Here is a 15,675-nt window from a genome sequence, read left to right on the forward strand (position 1 = left end):
ATTTTTATTTTGTAAGGCATATAGTTTTTTTTTTCTGCACATGTTCAAAAAGTTATCTTGAATGAACTCAATGCTTAAGACTACCGAACCATGACATTGATTTCTTAGGCTTGGCATATGTTAAAAAAAATAACTTAAAAATTATATTATCATATGTCTTATTATTTTATAATATATATTACAAATGCATTTGTCCATGCACTTGAAAGTAGCCTGACATATAGGATAAATAACTGTATGAGTCACAGAAAGAACAACTAACACTACATAAAGAGTGTTAGGACTCCTAAGTGCTCTGGTTATTGTGACATTGAGATGAAGCCTTTTTCTTTTATTTATTTATTTATTTTTTGTAGTGACTGAAGAAATTATAAAAATCCATAGCAGTGTTTAAAAAGAAGAATATTTTTTACCTTAATAAATGATTTTGTGTTTAGGCAGATATAGTGTTATATGCAGGTAATCTCAACTGCTTAATGGGTGATTCGTGGGCCCACCATATCATAGGTCAGGCTGGTCTACAGAATGAATGAAAGGCAGACAGCATAGCTTGACTTCAATGAGAATTAACAGGATAAAATATATTTTAGATAAATTGTGGTTTTCCAAAATACAGTTTTGCTTTTCTTTCCATCCACAGTGCAGAAACTACAAGAAAATGCTACAGTAGCAAATACTTGTTCTTAGAGCATAAACAATTGGTATTCTGTTCAAGAAAATTTCCCCTGTGCCTATGTGTTCTAAGATCTGCCCTACTTTCTGTTATATTAAATTCAGTGTACCTAGTTTTATGTGGAGGTCATTGATCCACTTGGTATTGAGTCTTGTAAAAGAGATAAGAAAGAATGAATTTGCATTCTTCTGCATTTCAACTGCCAGTTGAACCAATATTATTTGTTGAGGAGGCTTTCCTTTTTCAACTGAATGCTTTAGCTACTTTGTCAAAGATCAGCTCTCTATGGGCAGACTGTGATTTCAGATGGCAATGGTCCAGCTCTAGCTCTGCTTGTAGATGGAGGCCTAAAAGGCACAGACCCAAGCAATAGCACGATACCTGTGCCCTAAGAGCTTCTAGAGATTTAGTTCCAGATAATCAGTGGAGTGAGAGAATATGTGTGTGGTCTCATCTTTTGGCTCAGTAGGGAGAGTGCTCCTGCTTGTACTCTGGTTGCTCAGTTCTCTGAGTACAGGCTGCATGTCCTGATGAGAGTGTGCCTGATATGCTGTGGCTTAGGGCTCAGGTAGAGGCTAGACCAGTCTGATCCCAGACTGCAATGTGATCCCTGTGCCCTGAGAGTTCCCGGAGGTCACTTTCCAGATAATCAGAGAAAAGACAGTGTGGGCTCATCACTGGACTCTGTAGGGAAAGTGCTCTTGCATCTAAGAGTGATTTTATTCTTTAGAAGTTCTTCATGGCAGTGGATGATCCCAGTCCATTGTCCTGTGTGCAGCATTGTTATTCATTAAAAACAATCATAGTAAAATAATAAGAGGATGACAACATTTTCGGAAAGAAAGTTTAGAGGGTCTTAATCAGACTAAATAGTGGTCAATAAAGTGAAGATATGATCAAGATATGATGCATATATATATATATATATATATATATATATATATATATATATATATATATATAATGAAAATATCAAAGGTACATGGAAATAGTCATTTATATTTTATAAATTGTTAACAATATATATACATTTTTATCAACAAGTGTTAAATCCTGGAAAGTATTTGAACTATTAGGTTGGGTAAAATATATGCAATCCATGTGTGAAGTGAATTAAATATAAGGTAATTAGGGTAATATAACTTGTTTTCCTAAAGAGGCTAAACAAAATACCTGACAATCCAAACATTATTTTCTCATAAGTTAAACAGATTTAGGAATAAATATAATGCTACAGTATAACTATTTAGCAAGTATCTAAGTCAAAGTAGTTATTTATGCTCTGTAATTTTTCATGTATATTTATGTCTATACCTGTGTACATATTATCATATAAAATCATGTACATACATGAGTGTATAACATATTGGATGTAATTTATGCCAACTATATTTCATAGTTTTATATGCATATACTTCATATTTCAAAAATTTGAGAAAGTCTGACTAATAAAGTGCTTCCAGAAGTTATGAGGAAAAAGGTTCTGTGTATTTATAATGATGTAGATGCAAGAAATATGGACACATTGATTCTGCGTTCATTCTGTAATTGATTATAAGCAGTTTTCCCTATATACAGAAAGAATTTTTAGCTGAGAAGATTTTGTGTGTGTGTGTGTGTGTGTGTGTGTGTGTGTGTGTGTGTGTGTGTGTCTGTGTATCTGTGACAAATATGCAGAAAGGAACACCTAAAGAGAGAAGATTTAGATAGATGATTCAAACTGACACTTTCGAAGTCTGTGTCCATGGTCAGTCCAGCCTGAACACATGAACTTGGGCTATAGGTGAGTATGAAAATGGAGGCTGTTGATGACATAGAAATTGGAAACAAAAACAAAGACTCACACATACAGTGTGATCTTCAACAGCATGCTTTTTAGTTGCCTGCATCCTGAATGTACATGCTATTAACTGTAAATTTTTATAATACCTCATATTACAACCACCAGCTGGGGAGAAAGTGCAATTATTCAATGCCTGTTTCAGTACATGATATTTCTTATTAAAGCTGTATCATTCATTAATATTACCAAAGTCACCAGTCCAAAGTGAAATGATAATCTTAAAACACTGGAGTAATAAAGCACTTGTTAGAATGTAATTTTTCAGGATATGAACAGGAGTATATTTAATGTTTTCTCCAGAACATTCCATTCCTATTTAAGAACAGTGTCAACTTAATCTAGAATCTTCAAAATCAATGGTGCTGATCTTTGTTCAATCTGGTGGTGAAATGTTTAGCTTAATTTGTATGCAAAAATATAATATTGCATATATATAACTGTAATATTTATGAAGAAGTTAAAGGAAACAATGAGACTTAATTATGATGACTTAGTGTAACAGCTTTCTCTGCTTTGTTGACTAAATGCATTCAGCTTTCAATAGTGTAATTTTCCAAAGCAAGAGATGGGTTAGGAATGCTAGTACAAAACATTCATAATTTAGAAAACACAATTTAGTTTCTTTTGCCATCTCTTTGGGGCATGTTGTTCCAGCCAAGGTCAATTGTAATTTCAACACTGCTAAATCCAATGTTATTTCAATTACTGCCTTGCCTGATTTTTCAACACCAGCCAACACTGTTGATTATTTATGCTTTTGAAAACATATGCTTTGCTGTTCCAGCGACAATCTATGTATTTATCTCTCTAGATGTCAAATATATTTCTCCTATGATTTATTTCTCCTACACATGGAGTTAAGGAAGGTCCCTAGCCTAACATAGTTTAAAAATTATTTAAAAAATAAAATAAGTATTAAATAACCAGATTGCAAGTCCCCAGAACACCTGTACATGGTTCTTTCCCTAATTTCTGTTCTGAAAACGTTTGTAAAATGTATCCTGAATATGCATGATTTGTAATTTGGGATAAAGGTCACTGCTTCTTTTGCTCATCTTTTATGAATTCATAATGCGTGGTCATAATAACCTTTGTTTTCTCCATGTTTATTCTCCTTAATGCAACATGCTTATACATTTGTATGTTTGCTTTATGTTTTAACTGATTATTCTGCATTCAGTATCAATATAATATGTATACAGTTCTTAGACTGTAACATTTTTTCTCTCATCTTGTTCTGGAGGGCAATACACAGCTTATTGCGTTCATTATAAAAACCAAATAGATGCATGGAAAACCATGAATTACTATAACTTATATGTATATGACAATAAGTTTTCGTAACGAATATCACATATGTGTTTATGGATGTACTACTTTGTTATCTGCACAGTCACACTACATGTAGCTTTCCAAATAAAAAATTCTATTTTAGCTTATTGTTGAATTATTTAATATTTATTATATCTTCTATATTTTACCCCAAATCAGGGATGGTTCTGTGAGGCAAGTGATATTGTCTCTGCTCAAAAGCCTTTATTTCATAGGCACATAGTTAATAAGGCAAAAAGTAGCACATTCTTTCCAGTTGTGAGCTGACATTCACTCCTATAAATTTAGCCATTAACCTACCCTGAAAAGAGGCTTCAGATGATGCGGTTCAAGAGTGACCACCATGATCTGCTTCCTCTTTACAAATCCACTGAACAACACAGACCTGACATCACTATCCCAGCCTTTCTTCCCCTAGAACACTAGTAGTCATGTTGTGAAGGACAAAATTAACTCTGGTTGATGTGGTCCCAACTAATTAATATGCCCTCTCACATGGATTCTTGATTATTTTCCATGAAAAGAAAAGTAAAGATGCTTTTGGCAGAGTAGGCTGACTAGAATATGCTGCAGTATTTTTGTACATTTTTTTTCTTTAATTTATGGCCAACGGCCACATTGACAGCCTATCTAAGCCAATACTTTCAAGTGAAAAAAATCCCTGAAATGTTTTGCAGTTAAGCCAAACTTTCTACAACTTTTCTGGCATGATAATGATTATTCCAAATTCACAAGCACATCAGGAAAATCTGACCTGAGCATCCAGTTTGGGACAGGTATTCATCTCTCTTAACTTTACTCGGTTAAGTATTTTTACCAATCTAATGTGTAAATTGCACAATTGTGTGTACATATGCTTGTGTTAGTATGTGCATACTTGTATGCACAGAAGAGACTATGGAATCCAGAGGTTGACACTGTGTTTCTTCCTCTAGCACTCTTTAAAGGCTCACTGAAGCTCAAGCTTACTGATTGGACCAGATGGGCTGCCTTCAGGGTTCATCCTGTCTCCATCTCAGCATCAACAGAAAAGCATGTTCATGCCACCAATGTCCTGGTTTCCTATGGAGTGTTGGAGATCTACCAAAAGTCCTCATGAGTGCACAGAAAAACCTTTCCTGCCTGAACTATCTTCGGGGTCCAGAGAAGATGTATATATTGTCAGCCAGCTTCTTCTAACTTGCCTTACATTGTAATTGCATTGTCAGAGTAACCACTGAAGACAGGAGACAATCTTATGATACCTAATTTTAATACAAAACTGTCCAGCTTAGAAACAAATGCTAATTGTTATTTCTAAAGTAGGTAGATAGTGAGGAAAAGAGGTCCTGAAGTAAGCAGGCTAAACCCTGATTACTTTCTTTTTGACTTGAGATAACATAGTCCCAGTTCTTGTCCAAAAGAATAACACTTTGGAAGGCATTTTCCCCCAGCAAATTCTAGGGTTGTGTCCTATATATTTTTTTCTTTTTTCTCCAGAAGGGAATCAAGAATCCTCCATTATCATCCCATCCTATTGGGATGATATCATTTAATGAGACTGCCTGTAAAGTGCACTCAGGCTTTGTTCAGTTCAAGGTAAAATGGGACCCAGTCTTGTTTACCGATGATAAAACAGATTGAGAAACCAAACTTCACAGTTTCAAATGATGCTGCACTGGAGCCCCCTCTAGAAGAAAGCTGCCACTTTGTATGCTGTGGATGTTCTCTCCACTGTTTTGGTCTTGGGCATGTGCTGTGGACTACAGTGTTCCCATCTGGTAATGTGACCCAAGAACTGAAAGCAGGCTGATAGCCCAACTGCTGGAGGTCTAACCTCTCCTTCCACTCCACCTCTTCTTCCATGAATCTCTTAAAGTAGCACAAGGACAGAGATCATAGGAAGGGAAAAAAAAAAAACCAGGGAAGAATGAAAAAACATGAACATTCTTATCCATATTTTTAAAATATTAAAGCTACCCACACTTCTCCTTTCAGTTTAGAAATGGTGATCATGAGGAAATGAAGCAAAATTGCACTGCTAGGATTGCTTCTCTGATATTATTAGAATTAACATATTGTAGAGGTTAATCACACTTCAAATTAAAAAAATGTTTTAAGTTACACAATAATTTGCTTCATTAAGTATTTTAGCTCAGCCACATTGGCACATCAATTAGCAATCATAACCAACAAGCTTTACCTTCGGTAAAACAAACATTTGACAGTTGTTCCTTGATAAATTGCCTTGCTTTGAAAGAGGCAAAATAGTTTCTTCCACAAGTGTTCATTGACTTGCATAAAGTATATTTTAAAGCCAGACTCTTCTCAAGGCCAAAAACATGCATAACATTTTTGTTAGTTACTTCTACTTTATTTAAAAAATTATATATGTATATATATATATATATATATATATATATATATTTCTTTTATACCATTGTACTATTGTAAGCATAAATCAACTTCTAGAATGTGATAAGCTTTTAACCAAAGACACACTTGCATAAAACTTTCCAGTATCTGTTTCCCTCCTAACTCACTACCTAATTCCCATTCCGTGCTTATTTCTTCTTAAGTGTTATTTGCTCTGAGCAGTTTCCCTAACTCTCCATTTAATTAGGTACTTCATTTTATTTCTATTAAGAATACTTTAATTATGTAGTTATATATGTTTATGTATTTAATGTTTAATTTTACAATTACTCTGAAGACTGAATGCAAGAATGAAATGCATCGTATTAGTCTTCTTATTATTTCTTATCAATGGAAGAATAGCATCTTTTATTTTTCTCCAGTGAGATAAAAGAAGCTTGTTTGGTATTACTTTGTTCAACTTCTGAGGTGCTCATGAAGAGCAAAGGTTTGTCGAAAAGATAATTCCTAAGAAATGCAAAACATCCACACCACTATTCTCCACATATGGGAGAACAATATAAGAATTATAGCAGTGTGACAATGATATATATATTTTTTTAATTTGGTGTACTAAGAGGAAGAGTATAGGTTATTTAAATGAAGCACAGTAGCTCAAAATAGCTTAGTCATCAAAAATCCCATCCCAACATAGCAGCTGACTGTTGCAAACTGCAACCCTGCTTTAAAATAGTTTTGTGATACGAAGGTGAACATTTGCCTGCATCTATGTCTTGGTGTCATGTATTTGCCTGATATATACAAAAGCCAAACAAGGGTAACCTACAATTAGTTATTGGGGTTTGGGCTTCCACGTGGGACTTTGGATTTGAGCCTGGCTCCTATTTAAAATCAGCCAGTGCTTTTAACCATACTCAGATTTGTGCCTTATTCAACCCTCATCAGAAAAACCTCTTTCTGTAGCAGATGGGAACAAATAGAGATCCACAGCCAGACTTTGTGAAAAGAGATATAGAGACCTAGGAACACATAGCCCTAAGTAGGAAGTTCCTATCACTTTCTCTCCTCCACACCTCAGGGAACCCTCTGGAAAGGGAAGAGAAGGAGTCTTATAGACAGAGGGAACAGAAGGCACCAAGAGAAGAAGCATCTCTAAATCAAATGCACTAAGCTCATATGAATTCACAGAGACTAAAACAACAAGCATGGAGCCTAAATGGATCAAATGGGTCTCTAATTTTTGTTCCTTCTACTGGGGCTCTTTTCTGTATGCTGTTTGGCTTCTCCAACATCAACATGATCACTTTTATTTTACTGTATTTTGATTTGTTATGTTTGGTTGCTATCTCATTTTTGTAGAATCCTACTTTAGAAAACACTTAAAATTGAATATATGATTGCATGTCTAAATGGGAAAATACATGAATAAACAATTTTAGTGTTCTGTACAGTATTTTAAGGTTATCTGTGAGACAAATCAAATTAGGAACCTTTTGTACCAGTTTTTGGCCTGTTTGCTAAGATTGATTATAGGCTTAGAATGCATCTCTATTAGATACATATTTGTTATATTTGTAGACACCAAAGGCCATTTATTCTATCCAGTATTGACCTGAAAATTATAGCCTTGAATGTAGAATTTGTTTAAACTGAAACAGAAGCTATGCCTAGCTATTCACTTATTTTCTAAGATAAACCTATAACACAACTTTTTTTAATTCAAAAGAACATGACATATAAAAATCTTTCTTCTACTCAACATTCTTCATTTTCAAATTTTTGAGACAAAAATGAAAGGTAGAAAGCCCATTTATGTCAACATTTACATCTACTTTTCAACCAGGAAAAACGTTTTCATGTAGACAAGGTTAAGTTAAAAAAATCTGAATATAAGCATTTAGCAAGTGGCTGAATTAAACCACCTCATAGGAAAAAAAAATAAAAAATTAAGACATGAGATGAATGAAACTTCTGGTGAATCTCACATAATTTCATGCATCTAAAACTTTTAAATATAAATTTTGAAATACTTCATTAAACTGGAATTAATATTAAGTCATTTATTGCTGAATATGAAATTTATATGTCGAGTGTCTTCTATAATTTCATACATTAGCTTCGACATTGAAAAGGCTGAAACCTCTATTAATCAAATATCTGGGAAATGATGCACCAAATCCATAAATCCATAGAAGCATTTCAGCACATTTTCCAGGTTATAGCCTAAGTTTTCTGAAGATGGAGTCTCATGGTTTATGTTCTTTGAGGTCGGTCCTATCCTGTCTTGCTTTAATGGTGCCTTAGCTGATGTTTTCTAGCTCAGGTGAAACAAGCCTTTGTGCATAAAATTTAGATTTTCTCAAGAGAAATCTATTCTTTTTCTCTCTGAAAACCTACTTATTTTCTTTTAAACCTATGATCTCAAAATGTATTTGGTACTAATTGGAACACTGCTGGTTATGTCTGCCTGGGGATCAAACCTTGCTTTACATTTACATTGCAAAATGCTTACAGTGGGGAAATCATTCCTTACCTAGAAAAACCTATCCATCTCACACTTCGAAGAACCAGAGAGTAAGATAGAAAGAAGACATCCAACCAGCAAAGGCAATCCCAGATGTCAGTGCCTAAGATTACAATCATTACCTTTGTTTTTATTTATCCTTGTTTTACTACTTTTTTGGTTTCAAACAATTGGCACAAATTGTATCTTTTTCTTCAGAAAGAACATATCCTTTTCCCCCTGTTATTGATGTGTGTGTTAACTTTAAAAGGGTCAGAAGTGGATCCAGTTATGGGCTTTGTTGTTGTTAATCTTGTCTAGAGACACTGAGTATGGTAGTTGGGCTTTTGTCCTGCTAGAATGTGAGGATGATCTTGTTTGTATCTAGTATCACTTTATACAGAAGAGGACCAGTGTCTCAGGGTGTTCTTGATACATTAGTTCTACTCTTGCCTTCAGAGTCTCCCTACGTTTCACTGCATTGCCTTCTGTAGCATATATCCTGACATGTCTTTGTTAACCCATGATTGCCATATTTATAATTATATCAGTCTGTGTGTACACCTCAAAGCAAGGAATCTGTAGGCAATTTGGTCTATGCTTGGCCGACAAGACATACTTAAATGTGCTAAATCCCAATTGCTGCCATTCTTTGAAGACACTGTTTGTTTTTGGAGCCCTAAAAAGTTTTCTTCTTTACACCAGGAACAACCACATTTGCTATATTTTCCTCTAGATTCTAATAAATATCTATTAAATGTATACATAAATACATTAATTTTTGGTAAACATTTGTCTTTGTACATTTTTTTCTTTTGTATAATAGTAACAGGAGTTTTGTTCCTATCCTCTAGCAGAGTAGGTTTGGATTCTTGATTCCTGTATTTATTTTCCTTCTAACACAACTCTGAATGGCTTCAGTGAATTTACTTTTGCATAAATCCAAATGAGATGCTACATAGTGAGTTTGGTGTTTTTCCAGCTTCTTATCTTATAAGGATTTCCTATAGAATCATGATTTTATATTTTAGATTTTATCTACAAGAGAGTAGCTAGATGATTTTGAATGTTTTACAAATTGCTTCTACTCATATTTTTTTATTTATTCTTATTCCTTGTCATGCTATCATTTTTGATAGTCAAATAAAATAGGAAATCATTATATTTCCAGTTATATTTCAATATCAATTAGGGTAATTATATAAGGAACTAAAGACATAAGATAAAAGAATTAAAACTCACATCTTTCTGTCAGTGTCAAACTGAAGTCATTTAATTTTGAATTACAAATGTTAAAAAGCCTGTGTACTTATATTTTTATTTAATATAGAAGTAATTAATTTTATGTATATTTCTTATACGTGTGCAAATATTACTGTATGGTGTTATATTTTGGTTTAAATTATCATATTTACTGTACAATTTTTCACATATATATGACAGATACATGCATGTAGATACATTTTATGTGATGTGCAATCAAATAATTACATTAATTATATAAGATTACTCATGCATTTGTGCATATAGATTTATCTATATGTCAAAATATTCCTTAATCTGTAAAACTATTTATAAATATAAATTTATTATACATATTTATATTTACTGTTTAACATTACTTTCAGTATAAACCCATTTATCATAAAGATATGCAATTATGTCTCAAGTTTATTATTTAGCTTTTATTTCATTTTATTTTATGTATAGCTCTCACAAAAACAAATATGGAAATATCTTTCTATAAGTTTGGTTTCAGAGCATGCATTTGCTGAATATAGAAATGTAAATATTTAAATAAGTTACCAGTTTGTATTCATAGCTTCTAATGGAGCATAGGTATTCATTATTTACTTATTTATATATGTATTGTTTCGGCTGGTCTAGGAAATAATCTTTAAGTCATAGTTCATCTGCTATGCTGAACTGTATCATTTTCCTCTTTAACTCATACTGATCAACTGTTTCATTTGATCAAATGGTCCATTTGCTCTGCATGGTGGGAAATAAAGACAGCAAAATAATTTATGTTGTGTAGTCTTAACAAAGTAGAGAAAGTATTTTAAAAATAGTAAATATTTCCAAATTCTTGTGTTCCTTCTTTTTCTTAGGTTAAACATTTATTTATAAATATTTTTTGGGTTAAGACTGTAGAAAATTTACCTTTTCCACATTAAAATTCATATTAATATAGATATGGTCTTGTAAAAGTTGCTTCATACCAAACGTACTGGTATTCTGAATGTTAAAATATTTTTCTTCCTTCTTCTGTGATGTTTCATGAGGTTTAAATGGAGTATGATGCAGATGTATCATTGTGGATGGACTTACCCTCATCCATTAATCTCTGTATTATGCCTGGTGGGAGTTTTCTTTAGTGGTCTTCATTTGCTAAATAGAGAAATTTATTTCATTTCGCATAGTAGTTAATCTTATCTGTAGTTATAAGGATAAGATTTAGAACTTAGTAAGGAATTATGCTAGAAATTGAGTGCTAGGATAAAAAGAATTAGTCTCTATTAGTCTCTCCTGGGAATGAGCCCAAATATATGTGTGTGTGTATTTTAATGTTTGTGCTTACACACATATTGCTGGGCAATTTTATATCAATTTGACATAAAGCTAGAAAATCTCAATTAAGAGAAAATACCTCCATAGGGTTCAGGTAAAAAGGATTTTCTTAAGTAGTGATTGCTGAGGAGTGCCCTATCCATTATGGATGGTGCCATATTTGAGCTGATGTCCCTGAGTTCTATAGAGCAACAGACTAAAGAAGCCTTGCTGTGCAAGGCAGTAAATAGTACCACTCTATGCATTTGTATCAGCTTCTGCATCCCATGTTTCTGCCCATTTGTCTTCTGACCTGACTTCAATCAGAGATATATTGTTATCTGGAAGTATAAGCTGAATATATATCCTTTCCTACCCTAGTTGCTTTTATTATAATGGTCTATTGTAGCAAGAACAAAGATAGCTAAGACATATATGCACACACACACATACACACACATACATATTATTGTATGTAACAAATTTAATCAAATAAAAAGTAGCTCTCAACTTGTAAGTGGGGATTCATGAAAGAGGTTCAAGATATGCTCAAATACTGGGGCAAATTGGAAGGATAACAATGATTGGAATCTAATTAAAGTGTTTCTTTAGGATCTTTTTCTCTTTCATAATGCATAATGTGCCAAGTGTATCTCCACTGCCTTCAATATGTCCCAAACATAATTGCACATTAATTTGCATTTTCATGTTGTATTAATTAAATAATGAAGAAAGCCATGCAAAAGCATATTTAAAATAAATCTGTGCAACATTAATTTTTGATGTAGATACCCACCCTTACAATTAAAAATGGGTGGCTCATACATATAATCCCAGCACTGGAATCACACACACAATGGTACTGCAGTGATATTTAGCCAACCAGTATACACAGTATTAAATTTCCACTTTCATTGAAAAGCTCTATTCAATAGAAAATAATAGAGAAAGATGGCTGCTATTAGCTTCTGATCCAATCTCTGTAGCCCAGGTAAGGGTTCTAGTGCCAGCAGAAACACATGTGTTCAAAATACAGACACACACACAAACAGGCACATGTGCCCGCACACATGCCCGCACACGTACACGCACAAGCGCACGCGCGCACACATACATGCACATACACACAGAGAATGCAGATGTAAAAATAGTCATACTACTAAGGGAGTCGATCAGGCCTTGGCTAAGTGAGTAGATCCTATGCATATTTTGTGGTCCACTTCTTTCCCACAAAGTCAATGATTTAAACACAAATTTGATCATTTTCACTCTCAAGGTTAACACTCAGCACTAATCTTGCATCCTGCTGGTAGTTGGGTTTTTGTTTCTCAGAAGTTTCTGATGACAATGGGAAGAAAGGGAGTACAGAAAACGGAAGGACTGACAGTTTGGTTCAAGACTATATGACATTTTATTCCAACTGACACCCAAGCTCTTCTCCTTTGTCTTTTACAGTACCTGGTCTTTAGCTGAGAGTTATGTGTTCTACCTGGTACATCTAGGTTTAAATAAGCTTTCAGCTTGTCAAAGAGCTAATAAAATTTTACAGGTCACTGGGGTAATGTTTAGAAGCATATTCCTGCTGCACAAAGAAATACCTGGGTGATTAAATACCCTATATAACCTGTCAGTTAGGTTATTAGAAAAGAAATGAGAATATTAGAACTTCCTTTATTTTCTGTGAGTAAATGAGAATGAAAGAGTCAAAAGGTCCTGACCATTTTACCTCACAGACAAAATCAGTGTTTGAATCTTTTTATTTAGTTTATTTGTAATTATAATTGTGAATAAAAGATGCAGGTCCTATATATGACTGACTTAAAGGGAAATTAAACGTGAATTAAAAATGCAAATATGCCTTTCTGGTCCAGAGAGAGGGCCAGGTGACCCCCTCAGGACTCAGGATCTTCACAAAGACTGCTGAGTTCCCAGAACAGGCTCTCAAGTGCTCTTCCACCTAAGGATAAGGTGAGTCTGCCACACCCCTGGAACTCTCTCAATGCAGATAGCCTGGTGCTCACTAGGAAGGGGATCTTTACAGCCCTAAGAGAGGGCTGATTGACTGCCATCAGAACTCAGGATCTGCCCACAAACTGCTGAGATCCCAGAACAGCCTCACAAGGGCTCTTCCACCTGAGTCCACTAGAGATAGAATGAGCTGGGTCACCACTATCAGGAATCAGGATCAGCGCAGAGAAGCCTGAGCATCAAGAACAGCCTCATGAATGCTCTTCCATCCAAGTTCATGGAGACAGAACCGAGTCACTGCCATCTGAACTTAATACCTGCACACAAATAGCCAAACACCCAGAAGCAATCTTTTTTCTGAGCCCACGGGCCATCAGATAACAGATAACAGATAACAGATAGCAAGAGGAAAACTCAAGAACCTAACTAAGCAATGGAAACCAAGACAACCTGGCAACATCACAACCCAGCTCTCACACCACAGCATGTAGTGGATTTCACGACACACCAGAAAAACAAGATTTAGATATAAAACTCATAATTCATGATGATGATGGAGATCTTCAATATGCACATGAATAACTCCTTTAAATAATACAGGAGACTGAAGAGAACACACATAACCAAGGAGAAGCTCTTCAAGAAGAAGAAAGAAATCACTCAGAGAACTACAGGAAAACACAACAAACAGGTGAAGGAATTGAAAATGGAAATATAAACAATAAAGAAAACACAAAAAGAGACAACCCTGGAGATAGAAAATCTAAGAAAGAAATTAGGAGTCACAGATGGAAGCATCACCAAGATACTACCAGATATGGAAGAGAAGATCTCAGGGGTAAAAGACAACATAGAAAATATTCACACAACAGTCATAGAAGATGCAAAAACAAAAATCTCCTAACACAAAACATCCAGGATATTCAGAACACAATGAGAAGACCAAACATAAGGATAAACGTTTAGAAGAGGGCAAAGATATCCAACTAAAAGGCTTATTAAATATTTTCAACAAAATCACAGAAGAAAACTTCCCTACCCTTAAGAATGTGATGACCATGAACATACAAGAAACCTACAAAAATTCAAACAGATTCGACCAGAAAAGAAACTCCTCCTGACACATAATAGTCAAAACACCAAATGTTCAAATAAAAAGAAAGAGTCCTAAAAGCAGTAAGGGACAAAGGACAAGTAGCATATAAAGGCAGACATATAAAATCAGAATTACAACAGACTTCTCAACAGAGAATATGAAAGCTAGAGGAGCCTGGACAGATGTCACACAGATCTTAAGAGAACAAAAATGCCAGCCCTGGTCACTATATCCAGCAAAATTCACAAATACCACAGATAGAGAGACCAAGATATTCAAGAACAAAACCAAATTTACAAAATATCTGTCTATAAATCCAGCCATACAAAGCATAATAGATGGAAAATTCCAACACAAGGAGGGAAAATATACCTTAGGAAAACCAAGAAAATAAGCATGCAACAACCTCCTAAAAAGATAACCAGAAACAACAATTACTATCCCTTAATATCTCTAAACATTAGTTGACACAATTCCCCAATGAAAAGACATAGACTATCTGATTGTATACATAAACAGTATCCTTCATTTTGCAGTATACAGGAAATTCATATCAGAGACAGACACTACCTCAAAGTAAAAGGCTAGGAAAAAAAAAACCTACCAAGCAAATGGTCTCAGGAAACAAGCTGAAGTAGCCATTCTAATATCAAATAAAATAGATTTTTAACCAAAAGTAATCAAAAAAGATAAGGGAGGACACTTTTTACTCATCACAAACAACAAAAACAAACAAACAAAAAACTATTAAGATGAACTCTCAATCCTAAACATCTATGTTCCAAATACAAGGGCAACCACATTCATAAAAGAAACCCGACTAAAGCTCTAAGAATATGTTGCACCACACACATATTGTATGTAACAAATTTAATCAAATAAAAAGTAGCTCTCAACTTGTAAGTGGGGATTCATGAAAGAGGTTCAAGATATGATCAAATACTGGGGCAAATTGGAAGGATAACAATGATTGGAATCTAATTAAAATGTTTCTTTAGGATCTTTTTCTCTTTCATAATGCATAATGTGCCAAGTGTATCTCCACTGCCTTCAATATGTCCCAAACATAATTGCACATTAATTTGCATTTTCATGTTGTATTAATTAAATAATGAAGAAAGCCATGCAAAAGCATATTTAAAATAAATCTGTGCAACATTAATTTTTGATGTAGATACCCACCCTTACAATTAAAAATTGGTGGCTCATACATATAATCCCAGCACTGGAATCACACACACAATGATACTGCAGTGATATTTAGCCAACCAGTATACACAGTATTACACAATGGTATTAGTGGGAGACTTTATCACCCCACTCTCATCAATGGACAAATCATGGAAGCAGAAACT

The sequence above is a fragment of the Micromys minutus genome (genome assembly GCF_963924665.1).
Source record: "Micromys minutus genome assembly, chromosome: 20".
Lineage (NCBI taxonomy): Eukaryota > Metazoa > Chordata > Mammalia > Rodentia > Muridae > Micromys > Micromys minutus.